Below are 23,606 nucleotides of genomic sequence, written 5' to 3'. Positions count from 1 at the left end.
GCAGAACACGGCGTGGGGCTTCCGGTGAGCGCTTCACATTGTAAATGCCACTGTGCCCCGGATCCTACTCAGTTTCACTCAACGCTGTTCTTGTTTGTTGTCATCAAGTTAAAAAAATTTTGGTAAAATACATATAACCTAAAACTGACCATTTTAACCTGCTGGGTTTTTTTGTTGTTGTTGTTTTGTTGTTGTTGTTGTTGTTTTGTTTTTTTGTTTTTTTGAGATGGAGTCTTGCTCTGTCTCCCAGGCTGGAGTGCAGTGGCAGAATCTCGGCTCACTGCAGCCTCCGCCTCCCGGGTTCAAACGATCCTCCTGCCTCAGCCTCCTGAGTAGCTGGGATTACAGGCGCACGCTACCACGCCTGGCTAATTTTTGTATTTTTAGTAGAGACGAAGTTTCACCATGTTGGCCAGGCTGGTCTCGAACTGACCTCAGGTGATTTGCCTGCCTCAGCCTCCCAGAGTGCTGGGATTACAGGCATGAGCTACCGCACCCAGCCCATTTTAACCATTTCTGACTGTATCGTTCAGGGGCATTCATTACATTCATTCACACTGTTGTGCAGCTGTCACCACTATCCATCTCCAGAACTTTTCATTTTCCCAAATTGAAACTCTGTTCGCATTAAACCCCCGTTCTGTGTTTCCTCCTCCCCCAGCCCCTGGCAACCACCATTCTACTTTCTGTCTCTATGGGTTTGACCATTCTAGGGACCTCATTTAAGTTGAGCCCTACAGCCTTCACCTTTCTGTGACTGATTTATTTCACTCAGTGTGACATCCTTAAACTTCATCCATGTTGTTGCCTGTGTCAGAATCTCCTTATTTCCAAGGCTGAGTGATATTCCGTTATGTGGATGGACCACACTCTGTTTATCCATTCACCTGTCAATGGACGTTTGGTCCATTTCTACTTTTCGGCTAGTGTGAAAAAAGCTGCTCAGAACAGGGGTGTACAAATACCTCTTTGAAACCCTGCATTTGGTTCTTTTGGAGACAGACCCAGAAGTGGCATTGCTGGATCACGTGCTAATTCCATGTTTAATTTTTGGAGAAACAGCCATCCCATTTTTTTTTTTTTTTTTTTTTGAGATGGAGTCTCGCTCTGTCGCCCAGGCTGGAGTGCAGTGGCCAGATCTCAGCTCACTGCAAGCTCCGCCTCCCGGGTTTACGCCATTCTCCTGCCTCAGCCTCCCGAGTAGCTGGGACTACAGGCGCCCGCCACCTCGCCTGGCTAGTTTTTTGTATTTTTTAGTAGAGATGGGGTTTCACCGTGTTAGCCAGGATGGTCTTGATCTCCTGACCTCGTGATCTGCCCGTCTCGGGCTCCCAAAGTGCTGGGATTACAGGCTTGAGCCACCACGCCTGGCCGCCATCCCATTTTCCACAGGGGCTGCACCATTTTACATCCCCACCCACAGTGTGCAAGGGTTCCAGTTTCTCCATGGCCTCGCCGACACTTGTTATTCTCCATCTCGTTGACAGTAGCCATCCCGAGGAGTGTGAGGTGGTGCTGTGTGTTATTTTTACTTGTCTCCATGCAGCTGAGGGCGTGTCGGTGCATGCCTAATGCAGGCGGGGTGACACCTGCACAGTTCCATCTGCTGCTCCACGACGTGTTGATAACTCAGTCGCCGACCACTGGACTCTGGGCTGCTCCATCCCTCACTTCCACAAACAGTGTTGATGGATACCCATGCAAGCCCTTCTGGGGAAGATGCAGTGAGAGCCTCTCTCAGACATGCATTCCTCAGCCTGACTGCAAGGTCGCAGCCCACTACACAGCCCAGCCTAAGTGCTTCCCAGGCTGCCATGTGCCAGGTCTCCCTCCCACGGCAGTCCTGGAAGGCTCTGCTTTGCACCAACTTGCCAGCACTTGGCGTTAGTCAACCCTCTAGCTTTTACCAATCTGATGGGTATAAAGGGAATTCCTGCGTTTTACTTTGCATTTCTCTGATTCCTGTGGGTTCGAGCAGCTCTTCATTGACGTGTGTGTCATTTGCACTTTCCCTTCTGGGAGTTGTCTGTTGGGGTTGGCTTTCTGTCAACTTAAACAGGAGCAAACTTGGTTACTTTTAATTAAAATCAGGCTCATGGCAGCAGGGGAGTTTTACACGCACAGGAAGGTCAGGTCCAGCCCTGCCCGTCTTCGTGCATACTCTCTCTTTGGTCACTGTTGTGCGGCATGGTGAGCTTGGCACCCGGCCTTGAGAACGCAGCCACAGAAAGGAGTTCACGGGCTGGGCATTCTGCTAAGGGACACAGCTGTCTCTGGCCCCTGCATCCAATTACTGGACTCTCTGCTTCATTGCTCTGGTAGAGCTGCAAGCCTGAGACTCCACATGTTCTTTCAACACTCCCTCGGTGGCCAGCCCAGTGTGCTTTTAATCGTTGACAAGCAAGAGGGTGCCAGAGAGAAGGATGTTGGCTGCTGTTCAGGCATTTAGGGACTGGCAGGAAGGGCTGTTGTCCATGACAGATGATGCCACAAGTGGATTCAAGATTGAGTTTTTTGTTTTGCTATCCATCGCCTCAAGCATTTGTCTTTTTTTGTGTGTGTTACACACAATCCAATTATACTCTTTTAGCTATTTTTATATGTACAATAAATTTTTGTTGACTCTAGTCACCCTGTTGTGCTATCAAATACTAGATCTTATTCATTCTAATTACATTTTTGTGCCCATTAGCCATCCCCTTTCTCTCCTTCCCACCCTCCAACTACCCTTTGCAGCATCTGGTAACCATCATTCTACTCTCTATCTCCATGAGTTCAATTGTTTTAATTTTTAGCTCCCATAAATAAGTGAGAACATGTGAAGTTTGTCTTTCTGTGCCTGACCTATTTTGCTTAACATAATGACCTCCAGTTCCATCCATGCTGTTGCAGATGGCAGGATCTCATTTTTGTGACTGACTGGTACTCCACTGTGTATACGCACTGCATTTTCTTTATCCATTCCTCTGTCCATCCTCTTAGGTTGCTCCCAAATCTTGGCTTTTGTGAGCAATGTTGCAATAAACATGGCAGTACAGATATCTTTTTAATATACTAATATCCATTCTTTGGGGCTTATACCTAGCAATGGGACTGCTGGATCATATAGCAGCTCTATTTTTTGTTTTTTTGAGAACCCACCAAACTGTTCTTCATGGTGACTGTACTGATTTACATTTCCACCAATAGTGTACGAGGGTTGCCTATTCTTCACATCCTCACCAGCGTTCGTTATTGCCTGTCTTTTGGATAAAAAACATTTTAATTGGGGTGAGATGGTATCTTATTGTGGTTTTGATTTGCATTTCTCTGATGATCAGTAACGTTGAACATCTTTTCATATGCCTGTTTGCCATTTGTATGTCTTTTTTTTTTTTTGAGAAATGTCTATTCCAATGTTTTGTCCACTTTTTAATCAGACTATTGAATTTTTTCCTGTTGAGTTGTTTGAGCACCTTATATATTCTGATTATTAATCCCTTGTCAGATGGGTAGTTTACAAATATTTTCTCCCACTCTGTGGGGTGGCTCTTTACTTTGTTGATTGTTTCCTTTGCTGTGCAGAAGGTTTTTAACTTGATGTGGTCCCATTTGTCCATTTTTGCTTTGGTTGCCTGTGCTTGTAGGGTATTACTCAGGAAATCTTTGCCCAGTCCAATGTCCTGGAGAGTTTCCCCAGTGTTTTCTTTTAGTAATTTCTTAGTGTGAGGTCTTAGATTTAAGTCTTTAATCCAGTTTGATTTGATTTTTTTATATGATGAGAGAGAGGGGTCTAGTTTTCTTCTTCTGCATATGGATATCCAGTTCTCCCAGCACCATTTATTGAAGTGACTGTCCTTTTCCCAGTATATGTGTTCTTGGCACCTTTGTCAAAAATGATTTCACTGCAGATGTAGGGATATATTTCTGGGTTCTTTATTCTTTTCCATTGATCTATGTATCTGTGTTTATGCCAGTACCATACTGTTTTTGTTACTATAGCTCGGTAGTATAATTTGAACTCAGCTAATGTGATTCCTCCAGTTTTGTTCCTTTTGCTCAGGATAGCTTTGGCTGTTTTGGGTCTTTTGTGGTTCCAAATAAATTTTGGAATTATTTTTTCTATTTCTCTGAAGAATGTCCTTGGTATTTTGATAGGAATTGCATTGAATTTGTAGATTGCTTTGGGTAGTACAGACATTTTAACAGTATCGATTCTTCCAATCCATGAACACAGAATATCTTTCCATTTTTTCTGTTCTCTTCAATTTTAATTGCTTGCATCAATATGTTATAGTTTTCATTGTAAAAATATTTTACTTCCTTGGTTAAGTTTATTCCTAGGTATTTTATTATATTTGCAGCTATTGTAAATGGGATTACTTTCTGGATTTTTTTCAGAAAGATTATTTGTTGTTGGCATAGAGAAATGCTACTGATTTTTGTGTATTGATTTTGTGTTCTGTAACTATTGAAATTTTTTATTGGTTCAAAGAGATTTCTGGTGGAATCTTCAGGTTTCTCCAAATATTGGATCATATTATCTGTAAACATGGTTAATTTGACTTCTTCCTTTCCAATTTGGATGCTCTTTATTTTTATCTTTTTTCTCATTGCTCTAGCTAGGATTTACAGTATCGTGTTGAATAACAGTGGTGAAAGAAGGCATCCCTGTCTTGTTCCAGATCTTAGAGGTAAGGTTTTTAGTTTTTCTTGTTCAGTGTGACACTGGCTGTGGGTCCATCATATATAACATTTGTTGTGTTGAGGTATGTTCCTCCCATACCCAGTTCTTTGAGAGTTTTTATCATGAAGTGATGTTGAATTTTATCAAATGTTTTTTCAGTCCAATTGAAATGCTTATATGGTTTTAATTCTGTTGATATGATGTATCACATTGATTGATTTGCATATATTGGACCATCCTTGCATCCCTGGGATAAATCCTACTTGGTCATGATGAATTATCTTTTTAAATGTTGTTGAATTTGGTTTTCAAGTAATTTTTGAGGACTTTTATGTCAATGTTCATCAGGGACATTGGCCTGTAGTTTTCTTTTTCTTTTTGATGTGTCTTTGTCTGGTTTTGGTATCAGGGTAACACTGTCTTTGTAGAATGAATACAGAAGTATTTCCTCCTCTATTTTTCTGAATGGTTTGAGTAAGATTGGTATTAGCTCTTCTTTAAATATTGTGGTAAAATTTAGCAGTGAAGACATTTGGGTCTTGGGCTTTTCTTTGCTGGGAGGCTTTTTATTATGGCCTCGATTTTATTACTTGTTATTGGTCTGTTAAGGTTTTGGATTTCTTCATGGTTTAATCTTTGTAGATTGTATGTGTCTAGAAATTTATCCATTTCTTTTAGGCTTTCAAATTTATTGGCATATAGCTGCTCATAGGTGCTGCTAATAATCCTTTGCATTTCTGTGGTATCTGTTGTAATGTCTCCTTTTTCATCTCCATTCTTATTTATTGGGTCTTCTCTCTTAGTCAGTCTGGCTAAAGGTTTGTTGAATTTTTTAATTCTTTTGTCAAAATTCTTTTAACTTTCTTGTCAAGTTTTATCAAATTTTTCTACTTTTTTGTTATAGGCATTTATTGCTATAAACTTTCTTCTTAGTACTGCTTTCATTGTATCCAATAGGTTTTGGTATGTTGTGGTTTCACTGTAATTTGTTTTGAGAAATTTTTTAACTTTTTCTTAATTCCTTCATTGACCCACTGGTCATTCAAGAACATACTGTTTAATTTCCATGTGTTTGTATAGTTTCCAAAATTCCTCTCATTGTTGATTTCTAGTTTAATACAGTGTGGTCAGAGAAGATACTTGGTTTAATTTCATGTTTTTGAATTTTCAAAGATTTGGTTTGTGGCCTAACATATGCTCTATCCTTGAGAACAATCCATGTGCTAAAGAGAAGAATGTGTATTCTGCAACTGTTGGGTGAAAAGTTCTGTAAATATCTATTCATTCCATTTGATCTATAGTGTAGATTAAGACTGATGTTTCTTTGTTGATTTTCTGCCTGGATGATCTGTCCAATGCTGAAGGTGGGGTGTTGAAGTCTCCAGCTATTATTGTATTGGGGTCTATCTCTCTTTTAGCTCTAATAATATTTTCTTTATATATCTGGGTGCTCCAGTGTTGGGCACATATATAATTGTTATATCTTCTGGCTGAATTGACCTGTTTATCATTATACAACAACTTTCTTTGTCTCTTATAGTTTTTATCTTGAAATCTATTAGGTCTGATCTAAGCGTAGCTACACCTGCTCTTTTTTGGTTTTCATTGGCATAGAACATCTTTTTTATCCCTTTATTTTCAGTCACTGTGTGTCTTTATAGGTGAAGTGTGTTTCTTGTAGGCAACAGGTTGTTAGGTCTTGTTTTTCTATCCATTCAGCCATGCTTATGCCTTTTGATAGAAGAGTTTAGTGTATTTACATTCAATGTTATCATTGAAAAATAAGGACTTACTCCTGCCAATTTGTTGTTTTCTGATTGTTTTGTGATCTTTTCTTCCTTCTTTCTTTCCTTCCATCTTCTTTTCAGTGAAGGTGATTTTTTTTTTCTGGTAGTATGTTTTAATGTTTAGCTTTTTATTTTTGTATATCTCTGTTGTATGTTTTTTGATTTGAGGTTACTATGAGGCTTACAAATAATATCTTCTTATAACTCATTATTCTAAACTCGTGAGAACTTAACACAGATTACATAAATAAACTACAAACAAGCAAAGAGAAAACTAACAAAAACTCTACACTTTAACTTCATCTCCCTGTTTTTGAATTTTGTGTTGTCTCTGTGTTTTACTATATCTTGAAAAGTTGTTGTAGTTATTATTTTGATATGTTAATCTTGTAGTCTTTCTACCCACAATATGAATAGTTTACATACAATAATTACAGTGTTATAATATTCTGTGCTTTTCTGTGTACTTACTATTACCAATGAGTTTTGTACATTCAGATGATTTCTTACTGCTTATTAATGTCCTTTTCTTTCAGATTGAAGAACTGCCTTTAGTATTTCTTGTAGAACAGGTCTGATGTTGATGAAATCTCAGTTTTTGTTTGTCTGGGAAAGTCTTTATCTTGCCTTCATGTTTGAAGGATATTTTTGCTGGATATACTATTCTAGGATGAAAGGGTTTTTTCCCACATATTAAATATGTCATGCCACTCCCTCCTGGCTTGTAAGGTTTCCACTGAGAAGTCTACTGCCAGATGTATTGGAGCTCCATTGCGTGTTATTTGTTTCTTTTTTCTTGCTGCTTTTAGGGTCCTTTCTCTAACGTTGACCTTTGGAGTTTGATTATTAAATGTTTTGAGGTAGTCTTATTGGGGTTAAATCTGCGTGGTATCCTACAGCCATCTTACACTTGAATGTTGATATCTGTCTCTAAGTTTGTAAAGTTCCCTGTTATTATCCCTTTGAATAAACTTTTTACCCTGATCTCTCTCTCTTTCTACCTCCTCTTTAAGGCCAATATTGCTTAGATTTGCTCTTTTGAGACTATTTTCTAGATCTTATAGGCATGCTTTATTCTTTTTTATGTTTTTATTTTGTCTCCTCTGACTATGTATTTTAAAATAGCCTTTCTTCAAGCTCACTAATTATTTCTTCTGTTTGATCCGTTCTGCTATTGAGCCTCTGATGAATTCAATATGTGAATTGCATTTCTTGGCTTCTGCATGATTCTTTTAAATTATTTCAATCTCTTTGTTAGATTTATCTAATAAGATTCTGAATTCCTTTTCTGTGTTATCTTGAATTTCAACAAGCTTCCTGTAAATAACTATTTTGAATTTTCTGTGCAAAAGGTTGCATACCTTTACATACATACCTTTACATCCTGGTATATGGTTACATACCATACACCAAGATTGTTCACTGGTGACCTTAGTTCATTCGGTGAGGTCATGATCCTGATACTTGTGAATGTTTATTTGTGTCTGAGCATTGAAGAGTTAGATATTTATCGTACCTTATAGTCTGGGTGTATTAGTCAGTTCTTGCATTGCTATAAAAATATACCTGAGATTGGATAACTTATAAAGAAAAGAGGTTTAATTGGCTCATGTTTCTGCAGGCTTTATAGGAAGCATAGTGGTTTCTCCTTCTTGGGGAGCCTCTAGAAGCTTCCTATCACAGAAGAAGGGAAAGGGGGAACAAGGTACTTCACATGATTGGAGCAGGAGAAAGAGAGAGGGGAGGAGGTGCCATACATTATAAAATGAACAGATCTCATCAGAACTCACTCGCTATCACAAAAATAGCACCAATGGGTAAATCTGCCACCATGATCTAATCACCTTTCACCAGACCTCCACCTCTGACACTGGGGATTACAATTCAACATGAGATTTGGGGTGGGGACACAAATCCAAACCATATCACTGGGCTTGTTTGTACTCATCCTTCTTAGGAAGGCTTTCCAAGTATTTGAAGGGACTTGAGTGATCCAAGTCTTTGGTCACTGCAGCCATATCTGCATTGGCGGCACCCCAAGCCTAACACTGTGGCTCTTACAGACTTGTAGAGGTAATGCCTTGGTAGTCTTCGGTAAGATTGGGGAGAATTTCCTGGATTACTGGGTACAGACTTGTTCCTTTCCCTTACTGTCCACCAAACAAACAGAGTCTCTCTCTCTGTGCTGAGCTGCCTGGAGCTGGGGGAGGAGTGATACAAGCACCCCTGTGGCCACCAACACTGGGACTATGCTGGTTCAGACCCTAAGCCAGCACAGCACTGGGTCTTACCCAAGGCCCACGGTGACCACTGCCTGGCTACTGCTTATGTTTACTCAAGGCCCAAGGGCTCTACAGTCAGCAGGTGGTGAATCCAGGCAGGCTTCTGTCCTTCCCTTCAGGGTGACAGGTTCCCACTGGCTGCGGGGGGTTCCAAAGATGGCATCTGGGAACCAGAATCTGGAGTCAACAACCTTAGGAAGATACCTGGTGCTCTGTTCTACCGTGGCTCAGCTGGCCCTCAAGCTGAAAAACAAAGTCCTTCTCACTGCCCACTCTTCCCTCTCCTTTGCTCAAGCAGAGGAGTCTGTTTCCACGGCCACCACTGCCCCAGCCCTGTGGTGAGTACTGCCTGGCTAGTGCTAGTGTTCACTCAATGCTCATGAGCTCTTCAATCAGCCTGTGGTCAACGCTTCCAGGCCTGTGTCTCTCCCTTCAAGGCAGTGGGCTCCCCCTCTGGCCCAGGACAGGTACAGAAATGCTGTCCAAGAGCCAAGGCCTGCAAGTGGGGCCACCAACGGCCCACTTGGTGCTATACTCCACTGTGGCTGACCTGGTACCCAAGCTGCAAGACAAAGTCCTCCTTTCTCCTCTCTCTACTGTCCTGAAGGAGAAGGAGTCTCTCTCCCCATAGCCACCACATCTGGGAATGTCCTGGGTCATGTCTGAAGCCAGCACGTCTCTGAGCCTCACCCAAGGCCTGCAACAAGTACTGCTTGGATACTGCTGCTGATTATTCAGGATTCAGGGGCTCTTTAGTCAGGTGGTGATGAATCCTGCTAGGACTGGGTCCTTCTCTTCAAGGGAGCAGGTTTCCTCCTGGTCCAGGGTGTGTCTAGAAATGTCATCCAGGAGCTAGGGCCGGGAATAGCGGCCTCAGGACTATGCCAAGCAGACGGAAAGAGTCTCTCCTGGAGCTGTGAGCTACACTGCCTGGGATTGGAGGGTGGGTGTGGCAAGCACTCCCACAGCTGCCCTGACTGGTGTCTCACTAGGTCATGTGCAGCCCAAGTCCACTGGCTCTGAGCACAGCACCAGGACTTGCCCAGGAATTACAGTCATTGTGGCCTAGACTTCCTTTGAGTGTATTTAGAACCCCAGAGCACTTTAGTTCACGGTGTCAGGGCTTGCTGGAACTCAGATTTTGACCACTGAGATGGGTGGTTCCCCCCAGCTAAGATTGGTCTAAATGCTCCCTCCATGGGCACCAGCTGAGTTCTGCCATGTGTTGCTTTCTGCTGTGACAGCACAGCATGGAGTTCCAATGCAAAGTCCCATAGTCACTGCATCATACCTCCCCAGAGTGGCCATAGAATCTGCTTTTTTGGGGTAGAGATGGGGTCTCACTATGTTGCCCAGGTTGTTCTTGAACTCCTGGGCTCAAGTGATCCTCCCTCCTCAGTCTCTCAAAGTGCTGGAATTACATGCATGAGCCACTGAGCTTGGCTTCAGGAGATATGTAGGTCAGGAAATAATTCTGTTTAATACTGTAATGGTAGACACATGTCATTGTAATGTTTGTCCAAACCCACAGAACATACAACCCTGAGAGTTATCCCTAACATAAACTATGGACTTTAAGTGACGATGTGTCCATGTAGGTTCATCAGTTGTAACCAATGCACCACTCTGGTAGGAATGTTGGCAATGGGGGAGGCTGTACATGTGTGGAGGCAGGGGGTATATGGGAAGTCTCTTTCCTTTCTGCTCAATTTGGCTGTGCACATAAAACTGCTCTTAAAACAAGGATGAGCTGTAGATGATTTTTTTAAATGCAGGATTCACAGGCAATATGAATTTCAAGTAAGCAATGGATAAATGTTTTAGTATAAGTATATCCCATGCTATATTTGGGATATACTTATCTTAAATTTTTTTTTCTGGCAAGCTTACTATAGAGAGAGATGTAAGAAGAGTCAGAAAACTCAGAGAAGTGGGTATTGTTTCTTAGTGAACCAGGGGCCAGAAGGGTTGGACTAGTGGTTTCTGGCTCTGAGGAAGGATGTGGCCACTTGACTGCCTCTGCTTCCTCTCCCAGATGCAAGGTGCAGGTCTCTGTTGTATACAAGGAGGAGGCCGGAGCCTTGGGCTTTGCTTAAAACAGTCTCAGAAATAGGCAGGTCTGCTGTGTTTCCCCATCCAAGGACCCAGTCACACCTTGCTTAGAAATGAACGGCATTCCCTGGTCCTGTGACAGCATCCCCTGGTCTGGTGTGGGCACCACAGGCATGGCTGTAGGGGCAGCCCACAGGCCAGGCTTTATGGACCAGCTGTCCCAAATTACAGCATTTCAGATGCCCTTTTGGCACCTGCTAATGTTCTCAGGGGCACTGAGGTTTTGGCTGTGGGCATTATGTCAACAATTTAAAGTAGGCATTTTTAGAATCCCATGATATAATTGCTTTCAGATTTAGCCTTTAAAAAAGTTTCTTTGAGCCTACGGTGGCTCCAATTCAGAACAGAGCATCTTCTAAGTCACTCAGTGAGACCCACATTTCAGTAGGGGTCTTATGCCATTTCATTCATTAAGCAAGTATTTATTGAGTGCCTGCTGTGTGCCAAACACAGTCTGAAGATGCAGCAGGAAACTAACCACACCCCTGCCCTCAGGGAACTGACCTTCCAGTGGGGAGAGATCAGCCATAGAAGTAAATAATCAACATGCCGGGTACCACCAGGGATATAAAGAAAGCAGGGTGCAGTAGGCAGGGTACGGCCTCCCAGTGACGCATCCAATCCCAGGAGCCTGCGAGTATCTTACCTGATGTGGAAAAAGGGGCCGTGTAGATGTGACTAGGGCCTTGAGGCAGGGAGATGATCCTGGATTATTTGGATGGGCACGGTGTCATTGCAGGGTCCTTAGGATAGGGAGACGGGGATCCCTGACGGTAGGAGATGCGGCAACACAAGCAGAAGTCTATTCAACATCGGACAGAGACTGGAAGACGCTACACTGCTAGCTTGGCCTAAGAGGAAGGGGCCAGGAGCTGAGCCAAGGACCATAGGCGGTTGCTAGAAGCCAGACAAGGCAAGGATACAAGTTCTCCCCGGAGCCTCCAGCAGAACCCAACCCTGATGACCCCTTGATTTTAGCCCAGTGAGACTCCAGACTTTCAGAATTGCTACAGAATAAATGTCTTGTGTGAAGCTACTAAGTTTGTGATCCTTTGTTACAGCATCCCTGGGGACTCCTACGTGAGGTCAGGAAGTAAATTCTAATGTTAGTGCAGGGACGGGGGACAGGAAAGTCCTGCCTGACGAGGTGACGTTTAAGCCGATGTGGGTAAAGTGTGGCTTGTTCCGCCACAGCAGCCAGGCTGGTCCAGAGCTCAGAGCCCAGACCAACACTGGGGGACGTGACACGGAGGAAGTATGAAGCTCCAGCGGGAACTCCAGCCAGAGGGAGCACCAGGAATGAGTCACGTCAGCCTGGAGGTGCCCAGCCTCAAATGCCAGCATGGCCGCTCACCAGCCCATCACTCGACCTCCCTAAACGTGCTTATTCTGGTTGTTATCAGTTCAGTGAGGTGGCCATAGAATCTGCTTCAAAGGGCCATGTGGTGGTTTGCGTGGTGACTTCCCGCAGAAGGTACAGCCACCCAGGACCTGTGCGTGCAGCCTTGTTTGGAAAAAGGATCTTTGCAGATGTGATTAAGGAAATGCTGAGGTTATTCTGCACGGGAGCGGCTGTACCTCCAGCGTCCTCATGAGAGAAGAGAAGGGAAGGGCAGAGGACACGGAGGGGATGTGATGGGAATGCAGAGCAAACACTGGGGTGACACGTCTACCCTCCCAGGAGCATTGCGGATCACCAGCAGCTACGAGAGCCTGGAAGAGACAAGGAAGGACCCTCCCCTAGAGCCTCCAGAGGAACCAACCCTGTCACACCTTGACTTTCAACTTCTGGCCTCCAGCCAGGTGTGGTGACTCACACCTGCAATCCCAGCAGTTCGAGAGGCCGAGGCAGGCGGATCACTTGTGGTCAGGAGTTCGAGACCAGCCTGGCCAACGTGATGAAACCTCATCTTTACTAAAAATACAAAAATTAACCGGATATGGTGGCACACGCCTGTAATTCCAGCTACTCAGGAGGCTGAAGCAGGAGAATTGATTGAACCTGGGAGGCGGAGGTTGCAGTGAGCCAAGATGGTGTCACTGCACTCCAGCCTGGGTGACAGAGTGAGACTCCATTTCAGACAAACAAACAAAAAACTGGCCTCCAGAACTGACACTAATAAATTTCTGTTGTTTCAAGCCCCCCAGTTTGTGGTCCCATTTGTTCTGGCAGCTCTAAGAAGCCAAAACAAGCTTCGAGGAGGAAAAAGAAAACAAGCATGAAAAGTTCCTACGCACAGGAGGCCCTCACTACGAATTAGCCCTGATTGCTACAAGCCAAGAGCCATTTCTAGAGAACAGACCAAAGAATAAAAATGTGCGTTCTGTTTATCACAACTGGAAAACCAAAGAACGAAAGGGAGAAATGGCCACACAGCACAGATAAAAATACTTAACAATGTTCTATATTTCACAATTTTGCCTGGTCTGCTACCCAGACTTGATGATTGATGAGTTTTCTCTTTTTTTTTTTTTTCCCCAACCAAAAAGAACATGTTGCATAAGCTCAGATTTCCAGGGACCTGAGAAAGGCAGAAAAACAGCCTCTCGCGTTCTCCCCATCAGCCAGGCAGTGGCCTCAGCTTTCCAAACTGCATCAGTGAAACCCTGGCGAGGGACTGATGTGGAATAGCCCAGGGAGGGAGGCAGGGGCCTTTTCTAATGACCCTGAGAAAGCCAGGCACAGCTGCCGCCCGGAAAATGAAAGACACAGGTACTGACAATGGAAATGGAATGAAGGTTTTGGAGCAAATGCAGGCAGAAGCAAAGATTTAGGATGTATCTGTATCCGAGGTCTTTCCTGGAGAAATGCCTTCTTGGAAGTCGAGTACATCTTCTTACAGAACAAACAGAAAGCTTGCCAGTCCTCTGCTCTCAGCTACTGAGAATGAGTGCATTTGTCACAGCAAGCGCTTGTCCCATCTCTGCAGGCAGCTTTGGATGGTGTCCCCAGGACTCTGCTGTTTAGCAGGGTGCATAGGAAAGGGGATGATGGGAGTCTGAAATCGTAGGGCCAGAGCGGAGCTGGAGGGTGACTGGAGGCCCTCTGTCCCTAGAGACCTGGGCCGGGCCAGTCTCCTCACCCGTTAGCCAGGCTGGGTTGCTTTGGCAGCTCAGGACACAGCATGACCCTTGCAGGGGCCCAACTAGGAAACTTCCAGGGCAACCTGGCTACAGAAGGGCAGTGCTGGTCTGACCTATGTGTTAAGGAGGGACGGCAGGATGAACCGCCTACCTCGAACAGCCCGTCTTTCCCTGGTGTGTCGTGAAAGCCCCTCCTCTGGGGACCCCGTTAGAGTGAACTGCTTCTTCCACAGTTCTTCCAGAACACACGGCTTATGGCCCCATCACAGCACTTGGCATGCTGCTAAGGGGCCGTCAGGAGACAGAAACAACATGGGTACTTCGGCAGCCAGAATTTAATAGAGAACACAGAAGGGGTGCTAACTGGGTGCCAGTGACTTCTCCACAGCTGATCCACGCACAGTGAGAACTCAGGGTAGACCTGGGATTGGGAGGGACGGACCCTGCCCCCAACTCAGGGTGGGTGCTGATGGGGATCACCACTGTGATTGGTCAGTGCAGGGCATGTGACTCAGACCTAAGCCAATCAGCACACAGACCTGTCCTCTCCGGTGCAGCAATCCATTGGTAGATAATCAGGGTGGACCTAAGAATTTGGTATAATGTTTGGGGATGGGGGACCTTTGTGCTCCTGCAAGGTTGGCTGCAAAAATTTGGTGCATAATTTTCCCCAGTTCAAATGAAAATGAAGAGCCTTTGTTCAAAACTCAGGAATAACGTGTTATTAAAGCTATTGTAAGATAAACTTGTCACTAATTTCCTCCATTTCTCTCTTGATGTCCTATTTTTAGATTTGCAATGAATATCATTCTAAATAAAGAAAAATTTAAAATTTAAATTATTCATATAAATTGGTTTTTAGCTCATGTATAAGATCACTGAACTTGTGTGTGGAATTGTAGAAATTGTACCATTTGTCATTTGTGGCTCACACCTACACATGTATTGTGTTCTTGTAAGACAAAACAGCAGCTTTTGTTTTACTCTTCCAGATGCACACATTCTACACTCTCTACTTACCACTTACTGGTGGGTAAGGAAGAAGTGAAAGGTGAGGGAACTTTTTCTCTCCTTCTGTGTCATAATTCTCAGCATAAATGGTTGGCTATAACATGGAAGTCACATGAGTAAGAAAGAATATAACGAGGTCCGGCAGGATGCCTCATGCCTCTAATCCCTGCACTTTGGGAGTCTGAAGTGGGAGGATTGCTTGAGTCCAGGAGTTTGAGACCAGCCTGGGCAACATAGTGAGACCTTGTCTCTACAAATAATAAAAAATTAGCCGGGTATGGTGGTGTGTGCCTGTGGTCCTAGCTGTGTGGGAGGCTGAGGTGGGAGGATCACTTGAACCTGGGAGGTCAAGGCTGCAGTGAGATGTGATGGTGCCACTGCATTCCAGCCTGGGTAACAGAGTGAGACCCTGTCTCAAAAAAACAAAAGAATATGATGGGTTGTTCCCCTCCACCACCAATTCATCTATTGAAGCCCTATCACCCAGTGCCTGAGGATGTGACCACATTTGAGTCTTTAAAGAGGCAAATAAGTTAAATTGAGGGATCTTCAGAGTGGGTCCTATTCCCAGATGACTGTGTCCTTATAAGAAGAGAAGAGGAGGACTCAGACACACACAGAAGGTTGACCCTGTGAAGACATAGGGAGAAGGTGGCATCTACAAGCCAAGGAGAGAGGCCTCAGGAGGAACTAGCCCTGAGACACTTTGATCTCAGCTTCCACTCTCTAAAACCGTGAGAGAAAAAGTATCCGTTGTTCGAGCCCCCCAGCCAGCGGTATTTTGTTACAGCAGCACACACTGACTAACACGGACTCCTCAGTTGTTCTTGTTCTTATTTATTTATTTTTCATCTTTTTTTCTTAATAAAAATAAAAAATAGAGATGGGGTCTTGCTATGTTGCCCAGACTGGTCTGGAATTCCTGGGCTCAAGCGATCCTCCCCCAGCCTCCCAGAGTGCTAGGATTATAGGAGTGAACTGCCATGCCTGGCCTGTTCCTTTTCTTCGAGGGCCATCTTTCTGCATCTGAAGCAGACTCTGACTTACATGGAAATGGCATCCTCTGGGGCTGTACCGCATTGAGGCATTTGCGGACCTCACACCGTGGACTTCCACTCTCTTGGAGTCCTGCTTAGTGACACGATGGGAGAACTGTGTGAGGCTGGTGAACCCACACCCAGCTCAGGCCTCCTGCCACAGACACGCTCCACTGTCCCATTGGACTTCAGTTACAAGACACATGTTCAAGGATAGACTACTAAAAGTGATAAGACAGTGGCAGCAGAACATTAAACCAAAGCTGGCACTGTTCTAAGCACAGGCCCCGTGTGATGGTAAGTATTGTCCTGGGTCTAAGAAACCTCGTGCCCAGAAGGGGAGCCATGGCAAACGTAGTAAAACCCTGTCTCTACTAAAAATACAAAAATTAACTGGGTGTGGTGGCCTGTGCCTGTAGTCCCAGCTACTCAGGAGGCTGAGGCAGGAGAATCGCTTGAACCCGCAAGGCGGAGGTTGCAGTGAGCCAAGATCGTGCCATTGCACTCCAGCCTGGGCGACAGAGTGAGACTCTGTCTCAAAAAATATATACATATATAAACATATCTTCATCATCAGATCATTGCTGTGATTGTCCAAATGAGCAGAAAAAGGCACTTCATAAAACAGCGCTTTTTCTTCACCCTGTAAACAACCTGCTTCAGCTCCCCAGGAAGGCCTTCTTCTGCACGCTGATACCAACTGATGTCGAACATCGATCACCCTTCTTGGTGCACCTGCAGACCCCTAATTTCTTCCAGCTGCTGCACTCATACCCCTAGAAAGCAGCCAGAAAGGCTCTGTGATTTGGAACCTGGAATCCCGGGTCAAAAATTCTTGTTAATGTGTTGGAATTCATGGTAACCTGGACAGTTTCCTTTTGAGGATCTGAAACCAAAAGGCCAAGACCGCAGTATGAGTTTTCTGGGGCTTTCTGACACAGACGGAGTGACTTAAAACAATGGAAATGGACCCTTTCACCATTCTGGAGGCCAGCAGTCCACAGTCGAGGGTTGGTTCCTTCTTGGGAGCTCAGAGAGAGAATCCATCTCATGCCTCCCTCCCTCGTTCTGGTGGTGGCTGGCGATCCTTGGCATTTCTTGGCTTGTAGATGCTTCACTCCAGCCTCTGCCTCTCAAAGTGCTGGGATTACAGGTGTGAGCCACTGTGCCTGGACTATATATCTTTTTTGATGAGATATATTTTCAGATCCTGTGCCCATTTTAAAATAGAGTTGTCCTTTTTTCTTATAGTTGTATTTTTTAAATTCTTTGTATATTTAGGATACATGTCCATTATCAGATATGATGTGTTTTGCAAATTGTTTTTTCCTATCTTGGCCTTGTCTTTTCATTCTTTCACAGACCAAAGATTTTTGATCTTAATAAAATTCAACTTATCTATTGTTTTCTTGAATGATGCTTTTGGTGCTGTGTCTAAAAACTCATCTCCAAACCCAGGGCATGTAGATTTTATTTATGTATTCTTCTAGAAGTTTTATAGTACATTTTATAGTATTAAATGTAATCCATTTGGGTCTATAATCCATTTGAGTTAATTTTTCTGTAATAATTTTTGTCTAGATTCTTTCCGCAGAATTGTCTTTGGCCATTGTCAAAAATCAGTTGACTGTATTTCTGCAAGTCTATTTCAGGGCTCTCTCTCTCATTCCATTGACCTATGAATTTATTCTTTCACCAGTACCACAGTGGCTTAATTAATGTAGCTTTTAGTAAATCTTAAAATGGAATAGTATAAGTTCTTCAACTTTGTTCTTCAGTATCATGTTTGCTATTCAAATATATAGGTCTGTTCCAGTTATTTATTTCTCCTTGCGTGAGTTTTGATGATATGTGTCTTTCAAGAAATTGGTTCCTTTCATCTAAGCCATCAAATTTTGGGGCATAGTTATTTGTAGTATTCTGTTATTATCCTTTTAATGTCCAAGGGATCAATAATGATGAAACTTTTTCATTTCTGACACTAGTAATTTGTGTCTTCTCTTTTTTCTTGGTTAACCTTGCTAGAGGTTTATTAAATTGATTGATATTTTTTAAGAACTGGATTTTTTCTTTTTTTTTTTTGGTCTCATTGGTTTGCTCTATTATTTTCCTATTTTCAATTTCATTGATTTCTAATTTTTATTCTTTCATTTGCTTTGGACTTATTTTGCCCTTTTTCCTTTACTTTCCTAAGGTAGAAGTCAAGATTATTGATTTTAGAGCTTTTTTCTTTTAAATATATTCATTTAAGGCTGTATATTTACCATTAAGCACTGCTTTAGTGCATCCCACACATTTTGATAAGTTGTATTTTCATTTTTGCTAGTTCAAAATATTTAAAACTTCCATTGAAACTTCTTTTTTGACACACAGGTTACTTAGAAGTGTTGCTTATTTTTCAAATATTACAGAATTTTCTAGTTATCTTTCTGCTTTGGTTGCTAGATTAATTGCACTGAAATCTGAGATCATACTTTGTATGGCTTCTATTATTTTAATAAGGCATGTTTTATGACTCAGAATGTGGTTTGTTTCATGTGAGCTTGAGAAGAATGTGTGTTCTGTTGATGGAGTACTCTGTAAATGTCAATTAGATCAAGTTGGTTGCTAGTGCTATTCAGATCATGGATATCTCTACTGATTTTTTGCCTGCTTGATCTATCAATTACTGATAGAGGAATATTAAAAACTCCAACTCTAATAGTACATTTGGCTATTTCCCACTTCAGTGTTGCCAGTTTTTGCCTTATTATTTTTATTTTTGAGATGGAGTTTCACTCTTGTTGCCCAGGCTGGAGTGCAATGGCACAATCTTGGGTCACTGCAACCTCTGCCTCCTGGGTTCAAGGGATCCTCCTGTCTCAGCCTCCTGAGTAACTGGGATTACAGGTGCCTGCCACCATGCCCAGCCAATTTTTCATATTTTTAGTAGAGACAGGTTTTTGCCATGTTGGGCAGGCTGGTCTTGATCACCTGACCTCAGGTGATCCACCCGCCTTGGCCTCTCAAAGTGCTGGGATTACAGGTGTGAGCCACCGCGCCCAGTCCGTTTTTGCTTTACTTTTAAGCTCTTTGGTTACATATAAATATTTAAGATTGTTATCTTTTTTTTTTTTTTGAAAGTTGATGCCTTTATCATTATCTAATGCCTCTCTTTGTTCCTGACTAATGTTCATGCTCTGAAGTCTAAGAGAGTTACTCCAGCTTTCTTTTGATTGCTGTCAGCATGGTCTATTTTTCTCTATCTCTTGACTTCTATCCTAGCTGGGTCTTTATATTTAAAGTGGGTTTCTGTAGACAGTATATAGTTGAATCTTGTTTTTAGTCTACATTGGCAATCTTTATTTTTTTAATTGGTGTAGTTAGACCGTTCACATGTAAAATGGTGATTGATATATTTATTTTCTATTTGTTGCATTAGTTTTTCATTTCTCCCTCCCTTTTCTGCCTTTGAAATTATATTTCTTGTATGCATTTTCTTGTCATTGTCCTAGAGTTTACAATATACATTTTAACTAATGTAAATTCACCCGCAAATACACTATACTACTTTATGTGTGTGGTAGAAATAACTTACAAGAGTACTCTCCACTCTTCTTTCCTATTCCTTGTGATATTGCTGTTATTAATATCACTCATCCATATGCTATAATCCAATATGTGTAACCCAATACATTGTTACTATTATTGCTTATGAAAAAAGTTATCTTTTAGGTTCATTAAGAATAAGAAAAATAAATGATTTTATTTTACTTTCACTTATTTCTTCTTTGATGCTCTTCCTTTCTTTGTGTAGATAGGTAGACCTATACTATTTTCTTTCTGCATGAAGAGCTTCTTTGAAACATTTCTAATAGGGCTGGTCTTCAGATGACGAATTCCTTCAGGATTTTCATTTGTTTCCTCTGAGAAAGTATTTCTTTATTTTTCACTTTTGATGGATAATTTTTCTAGGTATAGAATTCTTGTTGGTTTTAACTTTTTCGTATATTTTTTATTTGTAGAGACAGAGTCTCACTCTCTTACCCAGGCTGGAGTGCAGTGGCACAATCATAGCTCACTATAACCTTGAACTCCTGGGCTTAAGTGATTGTCCTGCCTCAGCCACCCAAGTAGCTGGGACTACAGGTGTGTGCCAACATGCTTGGCTAATTTTTTATTTTTATTTTTTGTAGAGACATGGTCTCACTATGTTTCCTATGCTGTTCTAAAATTCCTGGCCTCAAGCTACCCTCCCATCTTGGCCTCCCAAGGAGCTACCATGCTCTGCCTTGTTTTTTTATTTTGTTTTGTTTTGTTTTAAATTTCAACATGAAGTATTTTATGCCACTCTCTTCTTGTTGGCATGGTTTCCAATGAGAAACCCACTGTAATGTTCACCATTGTTCCCCTATGTATCAGATGTTGTATTCCTTTGCCTTCTTTCAAGAATTTTTCTTTGTCTCTGGTTTCGGCAGTTTTAATACAATATGCCTGGGGGTGTGTGTTTGATATTTATCATGTTCAGTGTTCTCCAAGCTTTCTGCATGTGTACTTATTGTCTCTCATTAATTCTGGAAAGACCTTTCCCATTATTACTTTAAATATTTCTCTCCTCTATCTTTTCTTCTTCTTCTTCCAGTATTCCAATTACATGTATGTTGCATCTTTGTTTTTGTTTCTGTTTGAGACAGGGTCTCACCCTGTGATCCAGGCTGAAGTACAGGGACATCATCATAGCTCACTGCTGCCTTGAACTCTTGGGCTCAAGTAATCTTCCCTCCTCAGCCTCTCAAGTGGCTGGAATGAGAGGCACACACCACTGTGCCTAGCTAATTTTTTCATTTTTTGTAGAAATGACAGCTCACTATGTTGCCTAGGCTGGTTTTGAACTCCTGCCTTCAAGTAATCCTCCTGCCTTGGCCTCCCAAAATGCTTGGATTACAGGCATGTGCCACCACACCTGGCCTCTGTTGAATCCTTGAGATGACCCCATAGTTCCTGTGTGTTATATTCTCTGCTCAATTCTTTCTCTTCGGATTTCATTCTAAGAGGTTTTCATTCCACTATCCAGATGCTCAGACCCTTTCCAGGTTGTGTTGAGGCACTGATGAGCCCTTCGGGAGCATTCTTCTTACTGAGTTTTTCATCTAGCATTTTTTTTTACTGGTTCTTAGAGTTCCTATCTCTCTGTTTACATTACCCATCTGTTTTTGCATGTTGTCTACTTTTTCTATTAGATCCTTTAACATAATAATCATAGTAATTTTAAGTTCCCTGTCTGGTCATTCTAACACCTGTGTCACATCCCAGTTTTGCTCTGATGATTGCTTTGTCTCTGCAGACCACGTTTTTTCCTTGCCTCTGAGCCAACGCTAACTCTCTGCCGCTCTCCTTTAGAGAATTGGTTTACCAGCCCACACCTGCTTGAGACCTTAGGCTTGTATTCTAGGAGGGAGGGACAAGACTCCTGGCCAGACAGACCACTGACATGCTTTATTCTGTTTTGCTTTCTAGTAAACCTGAAAATAAGACAACAAATTTGAAAAACTCCAGTTCCCTTCTGCTTCCAGGAGAATGAATTTTATGTCATTGCTGCTGTCTCCAGTAAACTCAAAGGGAATGGTTGCTGGCTTGGCAAATGTGCAGACGGTACTAGCTGGGTGTCTCAGTGTAACTTGTATTACACTGAGAAGCAAACGTATCATCCTGAATCAATCACCTAGTTCCACGGCAGCCACCCACATCAGACCTGTCCAATCTGTGTGGCTTGGCTCACATGAAAAACCAATTAAAAGCCTGGTAACCTTGGGGTCACTGCCTTGCTTCTAGCCCTGTCACCATGATCAGTTTGCATATTAGACTTGTAATTTCTGCCAGAGTGGTGGTAATTTGCTACAGCCATCGGCACACAGGTAAGAAGGGGGAGAAATTACGTTCTGCAGGGTGCTGGGGTCAAAGACTCACCAGAACTTGTCAACACAAAGGGCAGAAGGATGGCACAGGTCATCCCCCGGTGGTCCCACCTACTGACTTATTCAAGGTCACACAGTAAGTGGTGAGTTGGGCTTTGATCCAGAGCCCTGCACTTTTACCCACTGGGAAAGGAGGATTAGGGCTGAGGCTTTCTTCTCTAATAGCCCTGAGGCGGGAAGGAGGTCCATAGTCCAGGTCCCTCTGACCATCACCTCCCACCTGCCTCATGCTTTGTCCTCGCTGCAGTGTTCGATAAGGAAAATCACACCATATCTGCAGCTGCTTAATTAGCCCTGGAAGGGTCACTGCAGGAGAAACAGTCTTCAAACTGAACCTCCTAAGCCTGGTCCTATGCACGTAAGTGTCCCATAAATATTAATATCCAAAACATGCTCCTCAACGTACATTAAGTTGTATACGATAGATGCTAATGATGTTCTTAATTTTAAAATATTGGGTGTTCATTACAAGCCAGCCACCATGCTGATCCTGTACATACATTTATCTAATACCTGACCCCTCTTCCCACCCTGGCTCCAAGCTCCTTGAGGGTAGGGACCATCCGTGCACTCATTTGCTGTTGTTCCTCCGGTCCCTCCGTCTCTTATTCTATGAGGAGTTATCAGAAAGCAGAACAACAGAGGAGGGACACAGAAACATTAGGTATCCCTAGGCCCATGTTCATGAATGAGCATGCTGGGAAGAGAATTCCAGGAGCCAGGATTTAGGAGTTTGGGATTCCTTGGTTTGCACCTTCCTTCCTCCACCCCAGGGTATCCTGACTGCAAGGGACCCAGAGTGGTTCAACCCTCTATTTGGGGCCTCCCAAAGTAGGGAAGATCCCCAGACCCTGCTGGGAGCATCTTAAGAACACAGCAGGGACCAGAGCACCCCAGACCTGGCGGGACCAGGGAGGCAGTTGCCAGAGGAGGAAAAACATTTCTTGACAGTGACTGAGGTTGTATCATCTGTCAGCACCTCAGATGGGAGGTGGGACTTGACTGCAGCAAATTCCAGAGCCTCCCTTAGCCTCAGCATCCTCGTCTGCAAAGCTGGCCCCATGACCCCCGATATGGTTTGGATCTGTGTCCCCACCCAAATCTCATGTTGACTTGTAATCCCTAATGTTGGAGGTGGGGCCTGGTGAGAGGTGATTGGATCATGGGGGCAGCTTCTCATGAACGGTTTAGCACCATCCTCTTGGTGCTGTCCTTGTGATACTAAGTGAGTTCTCCCAAGATCTGGTTGTTTAAAAGTGTGTGGCACCGCCCGCCTCTCTCTTTTGCTCCTTCTCCCACCATATGAGCTACCTTGCTCCCCCTTTGCCTTCTGCCATGATTGGAAGCCTCCTGATGCCTCCCCAGAAGCAGATGCTGCCATGCTTCCTGTATAGCCTGCAGAACCATGAGCCAATTAAACCTCTTTTCTGTATAAATTACCAGCCTCAGGTATTTCTTTATAGCAATGCAAGAACGGATGAATGCACCCCTGCTTGTAGAGTGGCTTGCATGAGATCATTATGCAATAGCTTAAGAAGCAGTCGGCACATGGCAGCTGTTGTTCATTGATGAAGGGTAGGTTGGAGGGTGCAGGGAGGTTCAGTCCCTGCGGAAGGTCCAAGGACAAAGCTGTGGGCATTGAAGTTCACATGCCACTGCTCTCCACCTGACCT

The 23,606-nt window shown here is 43.3% G+C and overlaps 1 long non-coding RNA gene across 1 annotated transcript in view; it reads left to right on the top strand.

Annotated features, from left to right (window-relative positions):
- The window catches only part of LOC144334051 (uncharacterized), a 42,392-nt gene extending 19,020 nt beyond the window's left edge, over nucleotides 1–23,372 (top strand). Inside the window, exon 3 of the long non-coding RNA XR_013403420.1 lies at nucleotides 21,476–23,372. This is a non-coding gene — a long non-coding RNA (uncharacterized LOC144334051). The remainder of the gene's footprint in view (nucleotides 1–21,475) is intronic.
- Nucleotides 23,373–23,606: the final 234 nt, after the last annotated feature.

Source organism: Macaca mulatta, chromosome 14 (assembly GCF_049350105.2).
Source record: "Macaca mulatta isolate MMU2019108-1 chromosome 14, T2T-MMU8v2.0, whole genome shotgun sequence".
NCBI classification, from domain to species: domain Eukaryota; kingdom Metazoa; phylum Chordata; class Mammalia; order Primates; family Cercopithecidae; genus Macaca; species Macaca mulatta.
Note: the sequence above shows the minus strand (reverse complement) of the source record. Positions and strands in the feature narration are given on the sequence as shown.